Genomic DNA, 24858 nt, shown 5'->3' with positions numbered 1-24858 from the left:
CGTAAGTTTTTAAGCTGTTGATTTAAGCAAAACAGTTTGCACTATAGTTTTGAGGTAAAGCGAACTATTAAGACGTACCAATGAAGATATTCATGCTCATCTATGGTAGTTCATGAGAAAATGAACAGTCTTCCTATTTGCAAAGAATCTTAAGGAAAATTATTTGGTAATGTAAATATTATTCGAACACCCCTAACAGCAATACGTATAAAACATTATCAAACACACTCTTATTTTGAAAACATTTATCGAAAAATAGAAAAAGACAACTTGTCTTATAAAATATTTCTCTGTGTATAGATATATCTTTAAGGATAGTGTTTTAGAACACTAATCCAAGAAAATTAACTTTCTATCAGGTACATGGGTATCTTAATCACCGATCATCAAAGAAGCCACACCTCTGGATCAGCTGTTCTTGATTAATAAGTATACCCGGTATTTGTATGATTTTGTTTTGTTTGAATTTGGTTTGCAAAGAAATTTTCTTATGTCTTATGCAAGAATTTAAATATATGTTAACAATGACAAAATGACAGTGGTGAATTGTAAATGCTGCATTTTTATCATTGTTAATTTTTTTACAATCATTTTAAAAAGAAAAATGCATCCTGATATTTGATACATTTTACTTAGGGTACACAAATTTTGAGAAAAAAATATAAAATATTTATATGATTTACCTTATTTAAGGGGTGTCCTCACGTCTGCTCTGTATAGTATAATTCTAGGGAAAATCGAGGTGTGATGAATTTAAAAGTGCATTGGTATCGATCTCTATTTATCTGCAAAATAGGAAAAAAGAAAATATTAAACCCGAACTGAGTTCCCTTTTTGTCGAAGATCGTCGATGTCACGTAATATGGTTGATGAATTCTAGCTTTGCTTTATTCATCCCATACTACAAAGCTTCAAACCAAATGCTGATTGATCGAATGAGAAAATATCCGATATCGGATCCCAATTCTTAACCACTAAAACACTCATGCTGAGTTCGTAAAAGGTAAGTATTCATGTACTTTAATTTTCAATCCGATAGTTCTTTAGAATCGCTGTCAGTCCCTTAGATCAATTTCTATTTATTGCCAATTTCAGTTTTATATTAAATACTTTATTTATATTGACGGTTGAGATTTCCAGATTTTTTTTGGTCTTAAGCATATATTTACACTTAGTGGATAGGAAACAATATTTAACATCCATAACAAGTGCAATAGGGTCAAAAATATATGTGCTTTACCAACACAAAAGGGAAAAAAAGCAAAACAAACAAATGTACAAACAAATGAACATCTGTAAAAAAAAAAAAAAAAAAAAAAAAACAAAACAAAATACGTCATCAATTTAGATTCATAAATAAATTAAATAAATGACCCCCATTACGAAGAAAAAAAAATATTATCAGACTAGAATGCAATCAAGAAACAAATATAAGTTTTAGAAATAAGAGTGGCTCCGATTGTAATCTTTAATGATTAAATTGTGGAATTTCTGACAAATTTTCTAGCTAAACCTTAAAACACTTCTCTTGTATTTCAAAGGAACTACGGACTTTAATCTCTTTTCTTAATCAATTTCAGAGAAGAAAATCATTATTTGGTAAACTAGAATTATCCACCTCCAGTGTCAACTTCTCTGCGATTCCAGAGAAGAAAATCTTTTTGTGTCGTGAATTATTGGTTAAAACCTCAAATCTGTCTGAGAACACTGACAAAGTGAATTAAGATGCATTACTTTATTACTATAAAGCATGCAATGAATCTGTCTCGCTAAAGCCTGCAAACAAATCGCTATATTTATTTTTGTTTTAAATTCAGATGAACTCAAAATTCCGGTATAAAATTAATATTTAACTTTTTTACCTAGTGAAATATGAAATGACTGCAAATTTCGCGTTTGTTCTTTAATGAATTCCAATAGGCATTTAAGAAATTTAACCGAATCAACTTGGAACTGTTACTCAGAGGAAGTAGATGCTACACAAATGTCCAATATCAAGTTAGGAGTTTGAACTCAAAAATGGCGTTTAATAACTTTTTGTGTCCGTATTCCCTTGTAATTGTCTCTAATATATTTGTCCAACAAAGAATTGTTTTTAATCACCTGTCTTCATTTTTTAATTCACATTTTATTTGTGTGAATCAATTATTTATAGATATGTTTTACATAAAATCTCCATGATACAACGTTATACACATCCATTAATAAGGTTAAACACTTTTTGGTACTTGCTAATATCCGATATAAGAAAACTGATAAGCTATACAACAAAACAATTTTCCCATTAATAATGAATTTATTTACAGCTCCTTTTCTCCAAACAAATCTAACTTATTCTTTATTAGCATTGTTCTGTTTGTGAAGACATTTTAAATTTCCCCGTCTAGAATCATCATATCCATACACGCTTTTTTAAAACAAACTGTAATTTGCTGTAAATCCGTTGTTAAGAATTATTTCTGGACATCCTTATACCCTGGTTTATGACAAATTCGAGATTACTCAGATTTAGGGAAGATATCCAATACTATTTGGCACGCAAAACGGGCACTTTACCCTGTCTAGACGAAATTATATTTCCTAATATAAGGAACTGATTTTGTTATACACGTATTATTTGATGACAAGTAATTAACTGTAATCAATTGTTTTAGTGTGAAATGTCTAGTCATTTATGGAGTCAAGTCGTAATCTACAAATTATTCTATTGTAATTTATTGTTTTTATAAAATGTCTGCTTCTGTAGCCTAAAATACATACATTGTCTTTTTCAGTAGATATTATACATTCTGAATAATATCATACTTTTAGTTACTACACATTCTTTAAAAAAATACTTTATATATTTACTATGTTAAATGGAATATGGAGATAACAAACAATAATCAAGTTCAAAGTTCATTTAAACAATACGAATCGGGAAAAGAGCGAACACAGACCTCTAAAAACACAAGAGATGTGATCGGGTGGCATGGAGGAGTGAATATCCCCTGCCAATCGGTCACAACGATCGTGCGTTCCTTCTCATAATAGGAAAAACGAGTCGGCAGGGGATGCTTACTCCTCCATGGCACCTGATCCCAGCTCTAATGTTTTGGAGGTCCTTGTTTGCTCTGCTCCTATTTTGTATCGTTTTATGGGCTTTTGATCTCGAATACTGTTCGTTATCTCTATATGTTTCATTGTAAATAACTGCCTGGAATTAAGTGCAAAATTAACAAAAGGACAACGCAAAGGTCGGCTCTTTGCGATCGGCAAGGATTTGAATCCGTAGGTATGAGCTCGGCAAAGTCTAGTCCTACCGTCTATAGCTAACAACTGCGCAACGAAGATTCATTAGAAGAGCCTTTAGAATGAGGAAAGGCGCAAACTAAAATGGTGAAAACAGTTATAATGTTTATATTTCAGTGATAAAGAAACATCAAAGTTAACTTTACAGACAAGGAGACAAGTTTGGGTACAAATTGTGTAGAAAAAGAAATTAGGGAAAAAATGAGGTGGTCTTTCTTTGACACCAGAATTGTTCTCCCGGAAAAAAATCCTTCGTAGAGACAAATATCAAATCTGCTTTTCCAAAGTTAAAGTTAAACCATCAAGGTACTCGTAAAGCTTTAAACTTGAATTGCATCGTTTATAAAGAATTCGATCGAAACAATCATCCGTTATCGGAGAGTCACTATCTCTGCGCCTAAAGTAATTAATGCTTAAAATAGTCTGGAAAAATTATCAATTTTGTAAATTTATAATGAGATTAATGCTTAAAATAGTCTTACAATATTATCAATATTGTTATTATTAAATACTTAAATAGCCTAACAAAATTATCAACTTTATAAATTCTTAATGAGATTTTTCCATACTGGAGACGTGTCTTCACGTAATACACCTCCGTTACTTTAAATTCCTATTGTAAATCGATCGCAAAAACTAATCCTTGTCTACTTCCTAATGTGCCATTTTCTTCTAATATGCAGCACAGCGACGTGTAAGTCTAGCAATATCACTCAATACAAATGTGACGAAAGATTTATCTCCAGCGCAGCTAACGATACAAGGGAATGTAAATTATGATAGGAGATCACACATGGGTGAATGCCACAATATCACATCAAATTCCAGTTTCCCGTTATACAATTCGTTTCTCAATCAAATTACAAATCGCCAGTGGTCAACCATCGGAGGAAATCTCTACTAATGATATTACGAGAAATCAGGTGTTGTACATTTTGATGTCCGCCTACTTGTCATTTTATTTACTGATTTGTGAAATAAATATATTCATTATATGTCCCACGCCTCGTCTCCCTTAAAAATGTATTTCAAAAAACAAGTTAGTGAAAAACCGGTTACTAAAGAGAACGTGTTCCCGGACTTGTTTCTCCCATAAAAAATATGGACTGATACATGTAAAGATCCCTTTGAAACGTGGCGAGAAAAGCAATTAACCAGAACAATCCTAGGGGTGAGTGAAACACAGCTGATAATCGGAGAACAATAATATTCATAAATCCTTGTTTTAATTATTTACGAAGGGGTCTTTGACTCTCCTCTTTGAAAAAAATACATTTGTCCTCTTCACTATGTCGGGTGAGAGGTAACATATGCAATAAATTCAAGAAGTGGTGTAAATCAGACGTGGATACTTAAAAATTCCAAGAGATATTAAGACAATTTTAAATCATAAGATTTTATTTTTAATCAACAGCTTAAAAACGTACGATTTTCAACTTTATACACAGCCATTCCCCAGGCTTTTTGATATCATTCAAAGCTGCCTTTTCAATATAAATGGAACTCGTAAATTTACTTACTTGGTCATTTGCAAAATTATTTTGTTTAAAAAAATCTGATTGTACACAAAAGTACTCTGAAGTTGACATAAAAAAGATGCTTGACTTTCTGATTGACAATACCTAGTATGTGGTTTTTAGAGACCATGTCTTCCAAAAATCTATTGAAATTTCCACCGTTATTAGCAGCTCTATTTTCGTACTCATATGAAGCAGAAAAAAACCTCCAACTCGACATTTAGATTTATCGACGACGTTTTGTCAATTAACAATGGTCATTTCCATTCGTATGTCGACATGATATATCCTGGTGAGCTTGACATAAAAGATACCACAGAGTCTGACACAACTGTTTCATATTTGGATATTTTTCATGAAAAAGACGTTAATGGTAATCTAACAACCAAGCTCCATGATAAACGTGATAACATTAACTTTTCTATCGTCAACTTCTCTTACTTGAAGCAATGTACCTTCATCACCTGTTTATATATCTCAGTTGATTCAATACGCAAGAAAGGAACATGCTCTACTTATGAACAATTTCTAAAACAAGTTAACTTTTTGACACACAAGTTGATGAAACAAGAATATCAGCAGTCATCATTTCGTAAGTCCTATGGTCGATACACTGACCTTGTCAATAAAAACAATTTATCATTGACTCAAATGCTGGCAAACGTTTTTCTTACAAATAGTTCGTCCATAATTTATACACTGAATTGAGGGATTTTTCTGTTATTTCCCGATCATGACAAGGAGCACACGACGGGTGTGACCGGTCGGCAGGGGATGCTCACTCCATCATGGCACCTGATCCCACTTCTGATGTTTTAGGGGTCCGTGTTTGCTCTGCTCCTATTTTGTATTGTTTTATGGACTTTTTATCTTGATCGTTATCTCCATATGTTTCGTTACGTTTAAAGGTGAGGATCAGAAACAAAATCTCTCCCAACGTCTTTATTTTGAAATAAAATATCGTTTTAGGGTCCATGTGTCATATTTTAGAATTTCTTTTCTTTTTTAACTCAAACTGAAATCAATGAAAAATTGATTTCTTTCAAAAATGATAAATTGGTTGTTTTAATCATGTTACATGTACTTGTATGGGCCGTGTTAAACTAAGCCACTGGCGGAATACTAATAAATAACATAAACTGTAAAATGTCAAGAATCCAAAAATAGGCATAGAAAATGTTCTTATAAAACATGTTTAATAATAAAATCGATATTACCTTTAACACTACATCATACGATTTGAAAGTACAATGAAGCGCATTGAAGTGGTAAAATTTTCCGTTCGAATGGAACGTTTTGAGCTATATTTAGAGTGTTTATTGTCATCTTATGACACGCCCATTTCTTTAGAAATGGATAAAACGGTCAAGTTGTTTCTTCAAATACCTGTAGAACAGGTTTTCCATAAATATAATAGCCAATCAAATTGAGGATCTAAATAAGCAACGAGTAAACACGTGTTCGAAAACATGTGTTGTGGAGAACTTTTTAGTTAAAAAAATATGTACATATTCGTTGCAATTTGTGTTTTACAGAAGCAAAGCTCTATCTCCCTCTTCTAATTTTTTTAAAAGCTTTTCAGTGTAACTCATGATGCTTGTCGCGAAGAATGGGGTGTCCTAACACTACGACGAATATTTCTTTCTCGTTTCAAAAAATATGGGCGTGTCATTATGTTACAATTGAAGTTCAAAACATGACTCATAACTTTTCATCCAAACGGAAAATTTTACCACTTCAATGCGCTTCATTGTAATAACTATCTTTATTCTATATTTCCAAAACTATATATTGGTGTTATCTTGCTAATTTATACTGGGAAATAATCAGGGAACGTTTTTTCTGGTTCAAAGCCTCTAAATCTTAACCAGTCAAAATTACTGTAATTTAAATTACCTTTCAAGTGTATGCCAGTTGTAATGTGAAGAAATATATAAATTTCCAAAGTGCCCCCCCCTAAAAACAAAATATTACTAAATCGCCTAATTTCCATGTATCTACATCTAGCAAGGTCAATGATTCTAATTCTGACGTACCCCGAGGGTATCCGATAATGGGGGCAGCTAGTTCTTAATTGAATTACTCGGATCACTATCTGAATTGACAATTATTTGTGTATTAATATGGGCTTTTTGTTGTCTTAATTCTTGCCAGCAGCCAAAAAGCATGTCTATTGGAGACTGACTCGTGGAATATGCGCCGCACGCCACACACGGCTTCTCCGTTCCAGCTCTTGTGTATAAATTGTAGCGGATTGCATTCGGTGGAGAAGCAAATATTGTACGGCATCTATTGAGCACTGAAATGAATAGCTTTTATTCAAACGCTTCCACTGGAAAGTTTCTCACCGATAAATTGTTTTCGAATGATGCTTCTGAACTGAAAGATGTGTCAGGAATAACATACATAGAAGCCAAACAACCTGGATAGGATAAATCACATGGCATCTTATATCGGTTTTTATATTAGAGAGTTGTATTAAATCTTATCCGTGCCACAATTATTTGCACATGCTCTTTTGGTAGTATATGTCTAAATGTTTTCAAATATTTCCGAAAATCCCATTTTAGTTTTATATTTATACGTTAACAAAAGGTGCCAGATAAAATATAATATACATTTAAATTAACAATAATAATGAAAAATAATTTCTCCTTCCTCCTTTACTAAAATTTTGTAGATAAAAATCGATTAATCGTGATTTAGGAAATCAATTTTCTGGTTTCAGAAACACAAATGATTTGGAAAAAATAATTTATTGGGAAAAAAATTACATGTAATTGAAACCTAGTTAAACTATTGCTGTTCAATTCATTGCTATTTCATTTGCCAACAGAAATGGTCTGACCTTAAACACCTGCTTACGAGCGACCAATTTTAAGGGGTTAGAGTGTCTGCTCTGGAGTCGTGGAGTAAGGAGGTTGATCCTTACGTCGCAGGTTCGAATCCCACTGTGGGTGTGGAGACAGGTCTTTCGGATGAGACCGTACTAATCGAGGTCCTATGTCGCAGTAGGTGATTGCACGAAAAAAATCCCTCCCTGCTCAATGGCCCTGAGTGCCGAGTATAGGACAAAATTTTCAGCTCTCCACCGGAAAATGTCGGCGTCTCCATATGGGTGAAAAATTATTGAGATGGACGTTTAACAACAAACAAAACAAACGAGCCACCAAACCTTGTGGTCAAAATTCCTTTAAGTTTGCTTCAATAACACTAATTTTTTCAAATTCTAATTCATAGCTGTCGAAGCATAACATGGAATGATTGTATCTGTTTTATGTGTTTCACAAATTTCAGACATATCAATATATTTGACAAAAATTAGTTGGTTGCATGTTCAATTTCTAGACTCAATTCAATTTCGTTGACAATAATAATTTTGTACAAGGTTGATATTTACTGCTGCTTTCCGTGTTGTTTTAGGTGTTAACCTTTTTTGTTTCCCTATCGCTGATCAATGTCTATTTCCTTAACAGATATTGAGGTAGTTTTCGTAACGAGCTAAGGACATACCTAATAGAAATTGATATTGAGAGGAGCGGTATAATAAAATTATGAACTTTTCCCGCTAAAGAAAAGAAGATGACGAAACCAGAGGGTCGGTGTCGTTGATTTCAGCAAGTAATAAACATTTTCGCGAAGCAATATCAGGGGAAGGAAATGGAATCGATTCGAGCTATTCAGATGCCAATCAGCAGAGACTTACAGATTAGGCGAGAGACGAGGACCTTGATGGCTAAAAGAGATCAGCGGAGAGTTCTGGTCAGTCCCGCTAGTAATGGACTTTTGCTGTACCATTCAAATACGGGTACCAGCAAAATCAGGAATCCGATAGAGGAACTTTATACATTTCAACGGACTAATTGCATCGGCGAATTTTTCTTCTGTATTTATTTTTCAGCGTATGTGTGTTTCAAAGAAGAGAAATTGATTTAATAGATTTGATATTTATTTAAAAAGAAATGTCTTTTAAATAAGCCAGGAAGATTTTAAAATAAACTAATGTGGCCTGTTTTATATAATTGTAAAATTAATGTCTGTGATTCTCACGGAACAACGGTTACTGTACATATATACGTTTGAACAATTAAAGTTTTTTTTTATTATTAGTTAGATTTCTAATGTTCTAATGGTGATAATAGTTATTTTGATTAGAATCTCATGCTTATAATGGATAATGAAAATCTTTCATCAGCTAACACAGATTTAATCTACAATGATGTATGTTTTTATCAAATTATTGGGAAAAGAATCAATGTCTATTATCCGTTCTTAACCCCGGGCTGACAAGAGCCAAGATACACGCTTCGGATAAACTTCTCAGTAAAACTGAAGCTTTTATAATTCCGGAATATTACATTCTGTTTATTAAATTATATTTCTCAAAATTCTCTTCCCTAAAGTAAAGTGTATTATGTCTTCTTTATGAAAACTTTGCGTGTTTTCCTCTACCACCAGGCACATGTACGATTACATTTCAACTTCTTGCATATATAAACTAAAAATTCATTACACATAAAAACGGTTTTTTGAATAACATAAAATACATTTTTACTTAAGCCAAGAAAATTGAAAAGAAATACAAATGATAAGTCCATTTACGAAAGTACTGCTGCTTTTAAATGAACAAAGACAGCTAGTTTGCTTGTTATATGTCCAAGGGCATCTATCTTGGTTAAGATATACATTACATGCCTTTATGAAATTTCTTAAAGACTTCAATTGCAATTTACATATTCATTAATTTTATCCAAAGGAAAAAACACGGCGGGTTTTTCTCACATCCAATTATGGCGTTCCATGAAATATGGGCTCTTATCTTGGATAAAAACATCATATATATGGATAAGAAAATCTAGACCAAATTACAAAAATGCATAACTTTATAGGGTTTTTGTCTCCAGTCTAACTTTCAGGGATTACGTACAATCTACATAGTAATGTGGTGAATCTTGCTTTTATGTACAAACAAGACCTTGTACCACCAATTTTTCAAAACGAAAGAAATTCGGTCATTTATCACGTGATTTAAGATGGCGGACTTCCCGTATCCCTTATTCATTATTCTAGTTTTTAACTTAAACAGTCAAGCACATGGGTTACATAATATTCATTATAATGATTAATGACAAAGTTTGTCCTACGTCTTATTGATGTTTGGGTAAAACAACACAAAGATACAACGCCCGATCTATAATCCTTAATCCTTTCTTTTTATCATGTGTCAGGAAACATGTTGCTGATGTTATAAATGTACTTGTCCTCTTTAAAATACAAAAAATGATGGGAGGGGGTTTGTTTTGTAGAGACAATATAATAGCAACATCTGTATTTATAAATAAATCTTTAGATATTCGTTCCTTCTTTTAATTATTATAATAAGTTTAATCAGAACGTGTTTGTAAGGTTTTGAATACCTAAGAAAATCATTTTTAAACCCAGTATTTATTATTTTACAGTAAGAAAATATCATCATGAAAAAAAAATCATTCTTTCAAAGAAAATATATTGTTACACTTCATTGGCTAAAAAATGCTGTAATTTGAGAAAAGGACTTAAATCATATTTGTTTTTTCTCTGCAGTTAATTTAACATGCCTCGGGAAACTGACTTAAACATCCGAGACAAGTATGATATTGTCAACAAATTCAATATTCCATGGGTGTTTTGAACAGCAGACGACAACAAAAAAGACGTTAAAAAGATGGCCGTAGTTATCCCCAATGACACCACGTTAAATAAGAAAGGTCGGGAACATGTCTTATAACGTCACCAGGAACAAGCAGGGGACAGAGGCAGTCCCTCTGTGCCGGGTTCTGTAGTTTAGCATAGATCAAAAAACCACATTCCTCTCAAGATTATTGACAAGGCATCAGAAGATATTCCTCACTAGAAAACGGAGACTAAGAAACAGGGAAAAAAACAAGTGCATTGGATGACGATTTTAATATTCCCACATGAACGTTTCATCACAATCTTTTAAATTTTCTTGAAAGAATTAGCTTTTAAAATTTATTTTTCAACCATTATCGACCGAATTCGAGAAGGAATACGACTTAGACAAGCCAGTAAATGTATTTTTTCAATGTAAAGTTATTTTCGGCCTTTGTTGCAACACGTACGGGGGAGTAGTCGTTTATTTGAAACGAACAGTGGACTAACAGTCTGCTACATGTACGTTACAAAGTCAATGGCCCAAAACCAAAAAAAAAAAGATTTATAAGGAGCGGTCATTTTTGAAATGTTAGGAGATGATTATTCCTTCAAGGCACCTGATCCCACTTTCAGTGTTTCAAGACGTCCAACTTATTTGGCTTTTTCAAGATTTTTTTTGTGTGTGGATTTCTGAGACTATTTAATCAAATCGTTATCCTTTTCATTGTATTCCCGTAGACTTATTATTTGCTGCTGTGTTAATACACTTGTAAATGTAAGACGTAAGCGTTAAAAGCATAAAGCCTTTCGGAACATATTCTTCCTTTATAACTAATATAAATATATATGTGTATCATGATATTTAGTGGAAAATGTGTTGAATCTGTATGTCAGACTGGTCGTTATCTCCACATATTTCTCTAAAAGTACAAAAAAGGTTAATATTAATTATTTTGTTAAAATAATTCTGATTGCAAACAACAATACTCCAATCTTTCATATCAAAAACACACTCTTATGTTAATATCTCAGGATTTGTTGTCAAGATCACTGATTTAATTAATTTGTTTATAAGCAGAGCTTTTTGGTATTCATTTGGAGCAAAACTTATTTGAATAAAACGAAGTATCTTACTGAAGCCCTCAGTTCGACTTTGAGAAATATCGACCACGTGCTATGAAATAACAATATTCATTTTTTTCATTCTCCAGCGTTCATTTCATTTATTCCTTTGAACTTGAAATAAAATATACGAGTCCATTTCATATCTTTTGAACTTGTTATCGTCAACTTCCCTTTTCAAGTAAATAACTAAATATACCAATCATCTTTATATAGAGTTTATTTCCCACATTGAGAATATCGGTGTGCATAAAATAGCAATATTCCATTTCTAAAACAGGCTATCGACCAGTAAGTTGATGTTGCATAGATATTAACAGTCTCGTTTTAAGTCAACATTTCGTATATTCTATGATTGATACACTGGCCTTATAAGCAAGTTACATAGATATTTTAGTCTAATGTTTACTAATGATTTAATAGGAATTTTTTGGCCATTATTTTAACTCTGAATTGTATGCGGATTTTTTCGTATACCCAATCATGACAAAGAGCAAACGGCAGGCGTGACGGGTCGAGAGGGATACCATGCCTCTTCATGGCACCTGAACCAATCTGTGGTTTTTTGGATGTATGCATTTGTTTTGTCCCAAATTTAATTGTTCAGATCGACATCTGGAGCCCTCTTTTAAATAATGTTTGGCATCTCCCAACCTTGGGTTTTTTTTTATCCGAAGCATCTCCCTACCTCTCCCTAACTAGAGGTAAAATAACTTTTTGATTTGGGTAATTTTTAGGCAGTCGGTCGGGAGTGGAGAACAAACAATTTTTCTACAGATAAACTTAAGGACACACTCTTAATGAGGATTTAAGGATCCAAAGACCACACGTTTCATGTATAATCTATCTCAAAGACAAGAAACAAGTATATTTTTAAGAAGTAAAATTAAAAGAAAACTAAATATGTGTTATATTTACTGTATATGCATGCATGTATATCCTTAATAAGGCTGTAACTATACAATTAAGACTAAAACACGTTATTGTAGTCACAGAAATCTACATTTATATTTCACTTACTAGCTTCCTTTTTATTTTTTTGAAATTTACTTTAAAAAAACATAACATTAATACAAGGAAATATCTTTGGTTTTGGAGATTGCAAGAAATGTAAAATAAACATTTTTGTAGACAACTTTGAATATATTTACCTCCAAAATGGACAAAATATTCTGTGTTGCCTAGTGCCGTAATGCAGTCTCAAATTCAATATAAAGTGGCGATCCCAACTCTTGCACGCAGTACTTAACACATTTTACATAACTGGCTCACCGAGACATATTTTGTATGGTATTTCAAGAATGCAAAGTTATTGTTTACACTTAGATATGATATTAAAGTGCAACCATGTCTATATATAAAAGGAAATGTAACTAATTACCACTTATCATTGCGGAAACTGAGTTTATTTTTAGATTCAAAAGGAAGTGCTGTAATTGTTTAATTGCTGAAAAATTTAAAAATACTTATTTTCAAAGGAGTTACATGTATATTTACCATTCCATATAATTTCCTCGTGACTGAAAATAAAACTATTCTACTAAGCACGTTCACATACTATGCAATATGAAAAATTTATATATATATTTTTCAAAAACTGAAGGACAAGACAAAATGCATGTGGATCACACAATCAATAAAAAGGAAAGACAAAGCGTGTGGATCACACAATCATAAAAATATGGGTAAAAAAAATCGTAGAATTTTTTAGGACCCATTAATTAATCGGTCTACAGGTCAGCTTGCATCCCCATCTGATATACCATTATACATGTAACTGATCTCTCTGAGAAAAAATCTCTCGACTGTCATATTTATATTAAAGGCTAAGCTATCTGTTTATTTCTTGTTTGACAACTTTCGTCTTTCAATCAAGAAGGAAATCTTTGAATTTATCTGAATGATATTGAATTATATTATCATTTAAAACGATATTTGATTATCAAAAATGTTACATGAAAGCGAAAACAAAATTTACTTAACAAGCACAAAATATCATTTTAAAAGCCAATTTATGTCTTGTAAGTAACATACTATTGATCTTGAAAGCCTAGGATTTTATTCTGTTCCGCTTCGATGAGACAAAAGTCAAAAAGAATATTGAAATTATGCATGCAAAGAGCAAGTACATTCAAGTTGTATGTTCACCACTTTCTACGTCAACCTACCATATATAGTATCATATACAGATATATATAATTATACTGAATGCACTTAGTTATAAGTGTGTTTTACTTTAAATCTTAAATACTGTGTTTAATAAATATTACACATTGTTCATACTAGTACTTTAAGTAACTTTTAAACGAATGTACATTTAGATCATTCTTTATACATTTGTACAATGAAATATATGGAGAGACATCGAACAGCGTTCAAGCTCAAAGGTCCATTAAACAAAGCAAATTTTGGAACAGAGCAAACACAGATCTCTAAAAAATCAGAGTTGGATCAGGTGCCATGGTTGAGTAACCATCCCCTGCCGACCGGTTACACACGCCGTATACTCCTCATCATGATCGGACTATAAAGGGAAATCCGTCGACAATTCAATGTATAAATAATGGTCTAACAATTAATCTGAAAAACGTCACTCAGCATTTCACTTAATGATAGAATGTACTTACTGACAAAGTCATTGTATCGACTGTAGAACTTATGGAATGATGACTTTAAAAGAGTGATATCAATTTTTTGTCAATGACGTACCTCATAACATTGTTCATACGTTGAGCATTCTTTTGCGTATCAAATCAGCTGAGAGATGTTAACCCCGTATGCAGGTGATAAGGGTATATAGCTGCATAAGTCAGGGTAGTTGACGATAGTAAAGTTATCGCATTTATCATAAGTCATTGACATTAGCTTACCATTAAGGTATTTTTTCTATAAAATCCAAATATGAAACAGATGTGTCAGACTCTGTGGTATCTTTTTTTCAAGCGCATTGGAATATTTCGAATAGAAATTGAAATAACCATTTTTAGTTGACAATATATGGTCAATATATCTAAATGTCGAGTTGAAGTCAACAGCAAGTGTTTTCGTCTTTTTACGTATAAGATTTTGAACACATTCTGCTTCATATGAATTGAAAATATGTCTGTTTTAAAATGGGCGCAAAGAGTACCCATGGGAATTTCAATAGGTTGTTGGAAAACTTGGGCTCCAAAACCAGATATATTTTGTTTATCGGGATCTCAAGCATTTTTCAATATCAACTTCAATGTACATGTGTGTACAATCATACTGTTTTTCGATAAAACAATTTTTCACATGACCAGTGACAAGGGAAATGAATTTACGAGTTCAATTTATATTGAAAAGCAGCTGGCAATACGTCAAAAAGACTGGTCTTTAATTCATCGTGGAGGTTTGGTTAATGTGTGCGACAGGTCAACATGGGATGGTTGCATGTCCTAGGCACTTGATTCCACATCAAGAATTTCAGGGGACCCTGTTAACAATTATCTATAACAGGAAATTTACAGCAGTATAATTTGTGAACTTTGTTAACTATATTTTAACAAGACCTATGCTCTCTTCCGTATATTACACCAGGAAAATAAGAGCAGTACACGTCTTCTCTATTCTGTACATAACAACAAGAAATCTACAGCAAAGTTAATCTTTTTCATAGTGAAAAAAATTAAAGCACTTTGCTCTGCACGTGATTTTCACGTCAGTAGGGGTTCTTCAGTATGATAAAAAAATGATATTACTAAGTAAGAGATGGTTCTATTTCATGTAGTTTGGATGTGGCTATCCTTATTTGATGTCATCTGATTTTTATGAAATCATCTGACAGTGCTGATCTGATGACGTTTCTGTCATCACACTTATCGTTAATTTACGTTCTTACATTAGATGACTACCCACGTTATGACGTGCCTACCTCACTTGTCCAGAGACTTTCTCAGAAGATAAAAGACATGTCAGATCGTCAGGCAAGCGCATGCTAATCACCTTAGAATGTTTTCTTGTCCCTTTGATATCTTTAGTGGCATAGGTTTCATTGGTCTGAAACCTTTAAGGTGCATATTTGATGTCGCCAAGGAGGAGAGAGAGGAAGAAAGCAAGACATAAAAGGCAGAGTACAATGCATGAGAAATAGAAAAAAAGAAAGAGATAAAAGATAGGTACCAGAGATAGAGGCATTTAGAGAAATTGAGTATTGTTACATACATGTATCAGAATTGTGAATTGTTATTCTTTTTGAAATAAATGAATACTTCACTTCTTCCGATCAACTGACTCAACTTCTTAAAACGTACTATGGTCTCGTAAAAGCTGACTTACATGTATATTTGCGAATATATACCTAATCAAGAACAGTTTTGCACAGCTAAGAGCCTAATGTTATTGGACATTCAAGGAGATACCCTACTTCATTGAAATTGCAAACTGCAAAAAATTCTATACATATTCATAGGTAGGTAGAGGCTGCTATATAATATCTGTAACCAATTCAAATTCTCATAAAAGTATAGTTTTTTAACAATCCTCAAAAATAACACAAAAATGATCGTTAAATCTAAGATTTTACTCATCAACACATTTTCCTTTTTTTAAGTGTTACAGTCAGTCAACTGTTCGTTTGAAACACATTTTGAAATGTTTCAAGTCAATTTTCTTTTGAAACCTCTCAAATTTAGAATTGCCTGTATCTGAAATGAAATGTACCTGACAACGGGTACGGTTGATATTTGGAATACTGCACATGGGCACAAAAAGTTCTTGAGAGAAATATACCGTTTTTAAGCATGTATTTAGCCACGAGAAACTAATTATATGATTTTCAGCAAAGCTAACACTTGATAAGTAGATGGGCCTAACAAGAAATATAATTAAAAATCAATAAGTGTATATTTTTTCCACTACTTTGTAAAAAAAAAAATCTAACATACAGGTTAAAATATTTATGCAATCATCTTTTGTTGCTTCTTTATATCAGGAAAAACGATTCTTAGAATAAAATATTGTTCATGTGGGCCATAAATTTGTCAATCAGCTTGAAACCAAATTATTTCCTGATAATGTTGTCATTTGTCTTCCATCAATCGAGATAATTTTTTTTTAATTAACACATTTTACAAAATTAATGATTAATCAAAAATTATTTTCTTTTCAAGACTTTTTTTCAATCTACGATAAGTGCCTGTCTTTATCTATTTTCCGATCGAAACATTAAATAGTCGAAAAATTCGTTGCATGTTTTCAATTATAAAAAAAATAATCAGAATTTCAAATTGTCGAATAATGAAACGAAATAAATTATTAGGAAGCAAATAATAATTTAACGAAAAGCTGCAAAAATTTCATGAATTATTATTTTAATTTTCACTTAGAAATTTTTAAACCTGTCGAAAGCATTATATGCAGAAGAAAACAAGAATAGTAGACATAAAATTTAAAATAGCACAAATAACAACAGTAAACAACAAAAACGAAACGAAAAATTAATATTTGTATTTGCTCTCTGATAAAAAAATTAAATGGGTTATTTCTTCATTATTTTAAAGAAGGAAGAAAATCGTATTTATGTTATTAAAAATTTACTCACCTAATGCTGATTTTTTAATCCCTATTCATTCAAATCCAACTGTAAAATAAAAAAAATCTCTATCAAACATTCTCACGTTTACAACAAACGCAGTTTCAGAATCACAGACCGAGTAAGTCTTTGATTTGCCAAAAATAAAAGGAAAGTGTCATGGAAATTATGGGCCAGGGGCAAAAATGAACAGGATACATCTAAAATCAAACCAAGCCCCACTTGTTCAGAGAGCTGTGATTTCGTTAATATTCAAAACCGGTGATGCTATAGTGTTTGCCTAGAATCGATAGCGAAAAGAAATTGATCATCGGGGCAAAGGACATTGAATGAAACTTACACTCTGTTGTGAATCAACTATCCACACAAAGTATAGGAACAGCATTCATTTGCTTTTTTGTGATTTCATAAAAAATGACGGGGTATATAATTAAGTTTTATAGCAATTACTGAATAAGGAGAGGAAGAAGTAGACATTGCTTCATAGCGGCAATAAGATCCGTCATTTTATAAATCGCATGGAAGTAGCATCACATGATGAAGAAGACTATTTCCTTTGCTGCCAGTGAAGGTATTTGGTCAGAGATCGATTTCGAATTTCCGGAAGACTTCGGCTTTAGGATATTGACTTTAGTATGCAATGATAATAGGAATTAGAAATCAAAAACAAGAAAACTGCCAAAAGCAATTAAGTAGATAACCGCTTTATTGGTACATATTAAATGTCCATAGGATGCATAGACAATTATTGCTATATATGTTTTTGGATTTGGATTTTACTACATGTACTTGGCGTGTTTAATCTTGACTTGTGTATAATCATAATCGACATGTGGAATTATCTCCTTTACCCAATTTGAAGCCTCAGTGCGTTTTCTTTTATCACATTTGTTGTTTAATAAAGTGTCATCATAAATGTGATGGTTGGAGGGTTTGACAATCTTGAAGCCCTATTTGCAGTCATCGATCGTACTCACCGTTTATTTCAGCTAATTATAGGACACTTTTTATGTATATTTTCAGTATATTTAAAATAGATGAACTTTCCAATACAAAATCTTTGTATACTCTGAATTAGGAGAATTATATTTCGTTTGTCGCTTACTATACTACCTTTATATTTAGACAAATATGTGGCATATAATTTTAGAAAATGTCAACACAAGTACAAGTAATATTAATTTCAAAACTCTATGTAAGAATATTAACTATGATAGTTTACTGAATTAGAAATAATCTGCAGGGAACCATACTTGATATAACGACCCAAAGCCTTTAGTTTATATATATATAGCCCTGCTTTATAAAGTATGACAAAATATGTAAAATTAATAATGTGTAAATGTATGTATATATGCATGCATTTTACATGTGACAAATGCATGTTTGACAAAATGGAGGGACTGCATATGACAAAAGGAATACATAAGGCAGTGACGAAAGGAGAATACAAACTGTGGGGTGTTTGTCCTTCCTAATGCAACATGACTGTCTTTAGGTTGTATATTTTATTTGATAAAATAAAGTATATCAGGAAAGACACTATACTCGGCACTCAGAGTCTCTAGGCAGTGAGAGAACTTTTTTTTTTACCACAATGGGTCCTCTGTTTTTTCGAAGGACCGGTTTCCACGTACTGCAACAGAATAAAAATCAACTCCCTACTCCGCGATTCTTAAAGCAAACGTTCTACCCACTGCACATGGCCAGCGACTTTCGATGTGTCAAAACGTTAAGAAAAATGAATTTTCATCTGTGACACAAAATTCCTTCCCTTTTGTTATAAATATTTTAAGTTTTTCGACAAGTATTTTTCCTTTGTAAAATAGGTAAAATATTTGTGTAAAAGGAGATCGAAAATTCTATGAATAAAGGGGAGAGTACAAGTCACGGAGAAAAAAAAAGCAAAATAATATTGCACATACAAACACAAACAAGAAAATCACTGACAAAGGGATGAAAGACGGTTGTAGAAAAACAAATAAGTTCGAAATAGGGGAAACGCAAGCAAACGTGATAAATTTAACTCTCCTATCGTCAAGTTTCCTCACTTTCCTTTTCACCCGCATACCCGTCAGTTGGGGGTTATGTCTCCCGGTTGATTCGATACGCAAAGGCATGTTCTACGTATAGTCAATTATTACAAACATGGCAAGATATATATTAAACAACAAGTTATCAACAGTTTCGTTTGAAGTCATCATTTCGCTCGTTCAATGGTCGATACAATCACCTTATCAGCAAATACAATCACCTCGTATGTCCAATGCTGACTGGCGTTTTTTTTACTAATTGTTTGGCTATTAATTAATTAGTTAATTAATAATTTCATAATAATTGTTTGGCTATTTATTAATTTCTGCGGATTTTTTTCCTTTACCCGATCATTTCAATGACCGGTTGGCAAGGGATGCTTACTTTGCCATGACACCTCATCCTCTGTTTTGAAGGTCCGAGTTTGCTCTGCTTTTGTTTTACATTGTTAAAATGGACTTAAGCCCTTTCTATTGTTCATTATCTCCATGTTTCATGCTATGAATAAAAAAAATACATTCGATAAAAGAGGGAAGATATCGTGTTTCAAATTGGGGAATATATGTGGCTAAAAAAAGTATGCCTCGTGAATACTTTACAAGCAAGTATACCCTCTTTTTTTTTGTTATATGCAATATTTTATGAAAGAAAGGGCAAAATACAAGTACAACACTTAGAAAAATGATAAAGTATAAAAACCAATGATAAAGGAAAAACTGCATAAAATGGTAAAATCAGCTGATATAGGGGGAAAACAATTCCAGAAAGAGGGAAAATTCATATGGGAAAATGGAAAAACTTTATTCAACAGGTTTTTCTATGACCATAAAAGACAGTTTCTTGGTCTTTTAACTACAACTTTAAAAAACTTCACATAAAATATTTGTCCTAACTTATGATATACACTGTATTACATTTTTAGATTTTATTTTTCACTATAGTACTGTACATGTAACTTGGACAAAAAATAGTAGAATTAAGCAGAAATTGAGGATAAAAGTCAGAAATAATAATCATGTTTAACACGTAATGAACTGTAAAAGGCAATGACTTGATAATCAATAAATGATCCTCAGACTTTTTAGCAGTGAAATGACAGGAAATCAGTTTTCGTTATCTCTTAACAATACATGACAGGTACATCAAAAATACATCTAATATCGTTTATCCTTGCACGACCCCTCAGGGCGATCAAATGGCGCTGAAGAGCTGCAGAGGCGTCAGGGTGCAACAACTCCCTCCGACGGAAACACTACCAATAGGCAATGATTTAGAAAATGTTCACTCTCTGTAGAAAATTATGTAATGAAGGTATTGAATTCTAGCCATTATAAATATTGACTCAAATTATGCTCATTGAATCATGATACAAAACACTCTTAACTGCACAAGATGAGCTGAAACGTGAATAAACTCAATACTCCAAAGCAAACTTTGGTCCGTGGCTTGTTATTGTGTTAATGTTTTCTGAGCACTTCGTGTTCTTGCTTCAACTGATTAAGACGAGATAAATCGTAAAATTTAAGAAGAAATTAATCAGAAGACATCTCTCTCCAAGACGACTAGGGGAGATGCTGCAGAAATAGCGGAAGAAGCAGGGATCGGGAAAATGACAAATTGGATAACTTTTAATTCAATGTGTCATCAAAAACAGAATTTATTCTCTCTTTAAAGACAAGCTTGATTTCACATGAAATTTATTGCCACATTATAGATTTTTAAGGTTAAATTTATGTTAATTCTGGAAATACCAAAGGAAATAATGATTTCTTCAGCTAAAAGGATAATTATTGTTCCATGATAATTTGTAAATGCATTTATTTTATTAAAGGAATCCCAATTTCATACAAATAACCTGTTTATGTATTGATGAATAAAAAACAGGGTTGAGTTCTACATGTGTAGTTTGGGACGTGCGTGGATAAAATTAGGTGGATAGATTTTAACGATGCAGAAAAATGATTTATCAATTGCAATGTGACCTTTTATGCTGTAACATATATTTAGTCCAAGGACAAAGCAAAAAATCGCTACATATGTCACCTAGCAGAAGCTGTTGTCATAATACATAATCAAACATTGCCTTAGACCAGGGGACGCTGTCTGACATGGCAGGGATAGAAGATGGATGGTGGGAGTATTTGAGTAAAAGGGCACAGCCTTGGGACGAGGACATGTCACACAAGAAATGCTCCCCCGAAGGTCTATAAATAGATTGAAACAGCGTTACAGATGTTTTATATATTGAACACTTATTTGTCAAAACATGATGACCATTTGACATGAAAAATGTTACAGAAGAGTAGTATTATTCTGATTTTAAAGTATATACTTGAGTCTACTTATAAAGTTAGATTACCGCTCCTATACATAAGATGGAACACACAGTGAGTCCAAATTATATCATGCATATCGAAACTTCAAACGTAAAAATCAATGCCAGATAGATAGCTGTTCTGCAACAAGTTAGATGTACGAAGTCATTAGGGAGAATCACTCAACTTTAAATCAAGACCCTTTTGAAATTACATTTGTATTATTATTATTATTTACATGTGAATGTACATAATTTACTTTTACCTACCTTCAACAGCTCAATCGATTGTGTTTAAATTCTATTCAAAATGAAATATTTGCCGACACCTTATTATTAGTGTAAAACACGCAGCAAGAAAGACAAATTGCTTTTTTCAGCCCCTTGAACTTTAAAGCGATGCTCTTCATACCATTGAAAACCAGCGTTTTCGCTCTCCTTTGAATAAGCAATAAACGATTATGTCTTTTGAAAGCAAATAAAATATGAATCGGTAAAAAGTGGTTTAAGGTTTTATCATCTTGATTGACAACTCTATTAGCCGTCTATTATGGTAGACAGGAGATTTGAAATTGAACAGCTAGATCAATTTCAATGTTAGGTTTAGGCTTCTCATGATACTTTTACACCGACTTCTGTATTAGCAATGAATCAACATGTTCATGACACTTCCGCAATTTAAATACATAATATAAACTATTTAAAATTTATTTTCAAATCATATTGAGAGTGTTTAAATGAGTACCTGTCGAGAAGTTTCAACCAAAACCACCTAACATTCATGTATCATTAAAGAAATATTACACACAAAACAAGTGATAAATTAAATTGGGTGTTTTTTAAAAGATAATGTATTTGTTTACCTTGGGCATTTGGGGAAAAAAGCATACCATTAAAAACAAAACAGCAAGAATTTTTGTCTCTTTTTTTTCTTTTTCACTTAATTCTAATATAAATGTAAATGTATCTCATCCAATCCTGGTTAATACTTCGCTTTCAGCAGGGGATACTCACTCTTCCATGGCACCTGATCATACCTCTGATGTTTTAGAGGTCCGTGTTTGCTCTGCTCCTATTTTGTATTGCTTTATGAACTTTGATATTGACTTTTGTTTGTTATCTCCATATCCTTCATTCATTAAATATGGTAGTTACTGGAAAAAGGGTGTTACCTAAGATGTCCTTTAAAGGTTAAAGTCTCTATTGATTTTAACAATTTGTGCATTTATTCATTATGACTAGATGTTTCTGACTTTACGATTTCTAACACATTAAAAGTCGTAGAAACATAAAGTGTGGGAAATGAAAAGTTATTCAATGACTGAAATAAGGTAGACGTGATAAATACAAGTCTGTAAAAGAAATCAACTATCATATATTATCACTATATATATTAATTTATTATAGATATTTTCCCTACAACAGAGTGATTCAATATTTTTAAGAACGCGCAATGTATGATTCGTGGCATACTGTTTTTGGTCTGTCTGTCTATCTATCATTTAATCTCTAGTCTGTTTGATCGCAAAAACTGTAACCCCCTTGCCCATGCCTTATGAATTGTTGAAGCTTGTGTTTTCAAATTTCACGTTTTCCTTGTGTCTAGATTTTTCTTTTGAAACCAATTTATTTCACGCCTTAACCTTGGTGTATGACTTTCGTTTGCAAAACTATAACAAATTATAAGCTAGGCCACAACTTTTTAAAGTTTGTTGCTATGGCTCTTATGATTTATATGTCTTTTATATATATTTATTATCACAGTTGTATTTTATATATGACAAGACTTTCCTTTGGGATGCCGACGTTTTTGACCTCTTGATCTTGACCTTTGAGTTTTACCTACATTTGTTTAAATGTTAACCATGCATACATGTATGTCTTTTGATAGCTGGAGCTGGGATTTTCAAATTTCACTTAATAATTGTTTCAAGGCCTTTTGGTATCAATATTTAAACCTACAGACCTTGAATTCACGTTGGAATATGCTCCAAGAAAAATTTAACCTTAATTGTATACATTGAGTGATTGTAGCTAGCTAGGGGGTTCGTTTTTCACATTTGTATTCCTTGCGATAATACTTTTAGGTACCAACATTTTATTACCCTTGACCTTAGACTTTGACCTTAATTTGAATAACGTTAACCTTGGCCTTGAGCTGCCACCACTGCCATCAGTGTTTCACAAATGAATGGAACATCTTTTTGTTCTTTCTGATGTTGCAGTTAAATTGAATTTTGATATAAATCAAACAATATCTCCATCTGTAATATAGTGGTGCTATTCTATGAAGCCTTTACTATTTAGTGTCAATCCTTAAAACCTCAACATTTTAACAACAAGGCTCGAGTTTCACTTATTTAAAGAATACGCCTTGGAATAACTTTGCTCTATTTTTAACAGACTTTTAAATATTATTCTTTTGTGTGCGTTAAATACACCAAGTCCGTGACATGTGTTAAAAAGTTGTAAAAAAAAAATTTAATTAACTTGTACTGAATGGCCGAGTCATGGTGAGGATCAAGTTTGATTCAAATTGAATTCGGTGAATTATCCAATATATATTTAACTCAACATGCCGTAACGAGTTGGTAATGATTCGACTGATTGCCATTGTTTGGAGATGAAGACTTTATGTCCTGTACCCCCGCGTGGATACAGTTTCCTGCTAAGAAAAGACATAAATGATTGAATTCAATCCGATAGGGTTTCACAAAATCGTCCCAAGCAAGGACTTCTGGTAGTCGGCTGGCTATATTTAGAGTCGCCCCTTACTATCAGGTTCGCGCTAAATTGTGGTCTGCATTCCTAATGCTATCCTTTAAATGTTTTCTACAGGTCAATGACCGATAAATTATACCTCTATTTCAATGTGAAAAGTCTACAATATATTAACGATATATCCATTACATATCATGTCTCTGTTACAAGGGTATTCTTCGCCGATTGTCAAAAGGAAAATGGACTTACCTTTAAAAATTTACCTACGATCTAGTTCTAGACTGGGTTCAATCGTTAATGAAAGCATAATTTTAAAGACCTCATGATTTTGAAATAAATCACATTTTTAAATATGTATGTGTATGCTATTAAGCAAAATGGATGGCATAAAGTCAAAGAAATTATGGTTAAAATAGAAGAAGGAAGTTAAATAAGTACATATACTTAGGGATTAAGTAGAGATAGGTCAAATATTTCCAGAAGGTGTCGCCTACCTTTTACTATTCCCTCATAAACAACAGTCACCGAAATATCCACAGATACTCAATAAAATAACTGGTCGTGGAATTCTGTAATCCCATTTTAATTTTAACTGTAACATGTTTAAAGTACGATGTGCGCAACAGTGGTCAGGCATCGATAACATTACA

At 32.4% G+C, this 24858-nt stretch overlaps 1 protein-coding gene across 3 annotated transcripts in view; it reads right to left on the bottom strand.

Annotated features, from left to right (window-relative positions):
- The window catches only part of LOC134234533 (5-hydroxytryptamine receptor 1-like), an 83114-nt gene that overhangs the window by 25549 nt on the left and 32707 nt on the right, over window positions 1-24858 (bottom strand). For 2 of the 3 annotated variants that reach the window (XM_062716615.1, XM_062716616.1), the window contains exons 2-3: window positions 17149-17187; window positions 684-785 (exon numbers count right to left, since the gene is read on the bottom strand). The gene's annotated coding sequence lies outside the window, so the exon portion shown is untranslated. Of the gene's footprint in view, window positions 1-683; window positions 786-12736; window positions 12874-17148; window positions 17188-24858 lie in introns of those variants that run through there. The other variant, XM_062716618.1, reaches the window with a different exon arrangement.

This window comes from Saccostrea cucullata, unplaced genomic scaffold, assembly GCF_032062105.1.
Source record: "Saccostrea cucullata isolate Sc308-1 unplaced genomic scaffold, CSIRO_AGI_Scuc_v1 ctg173, whole genome shotgun sequence".
NCBI classification, from domain to species: Eukaryota; Metazoa; Mollusca; class Bivalvia; order Ostreida; family Ostreidae; genus Saccostrea; species Saccostrea cuccullata.
The sequence above is the reverse complement of the archived record's forward strand: the minus strand, read 5'-3'. Positions and strand labels throughout refer to the sequence as shown.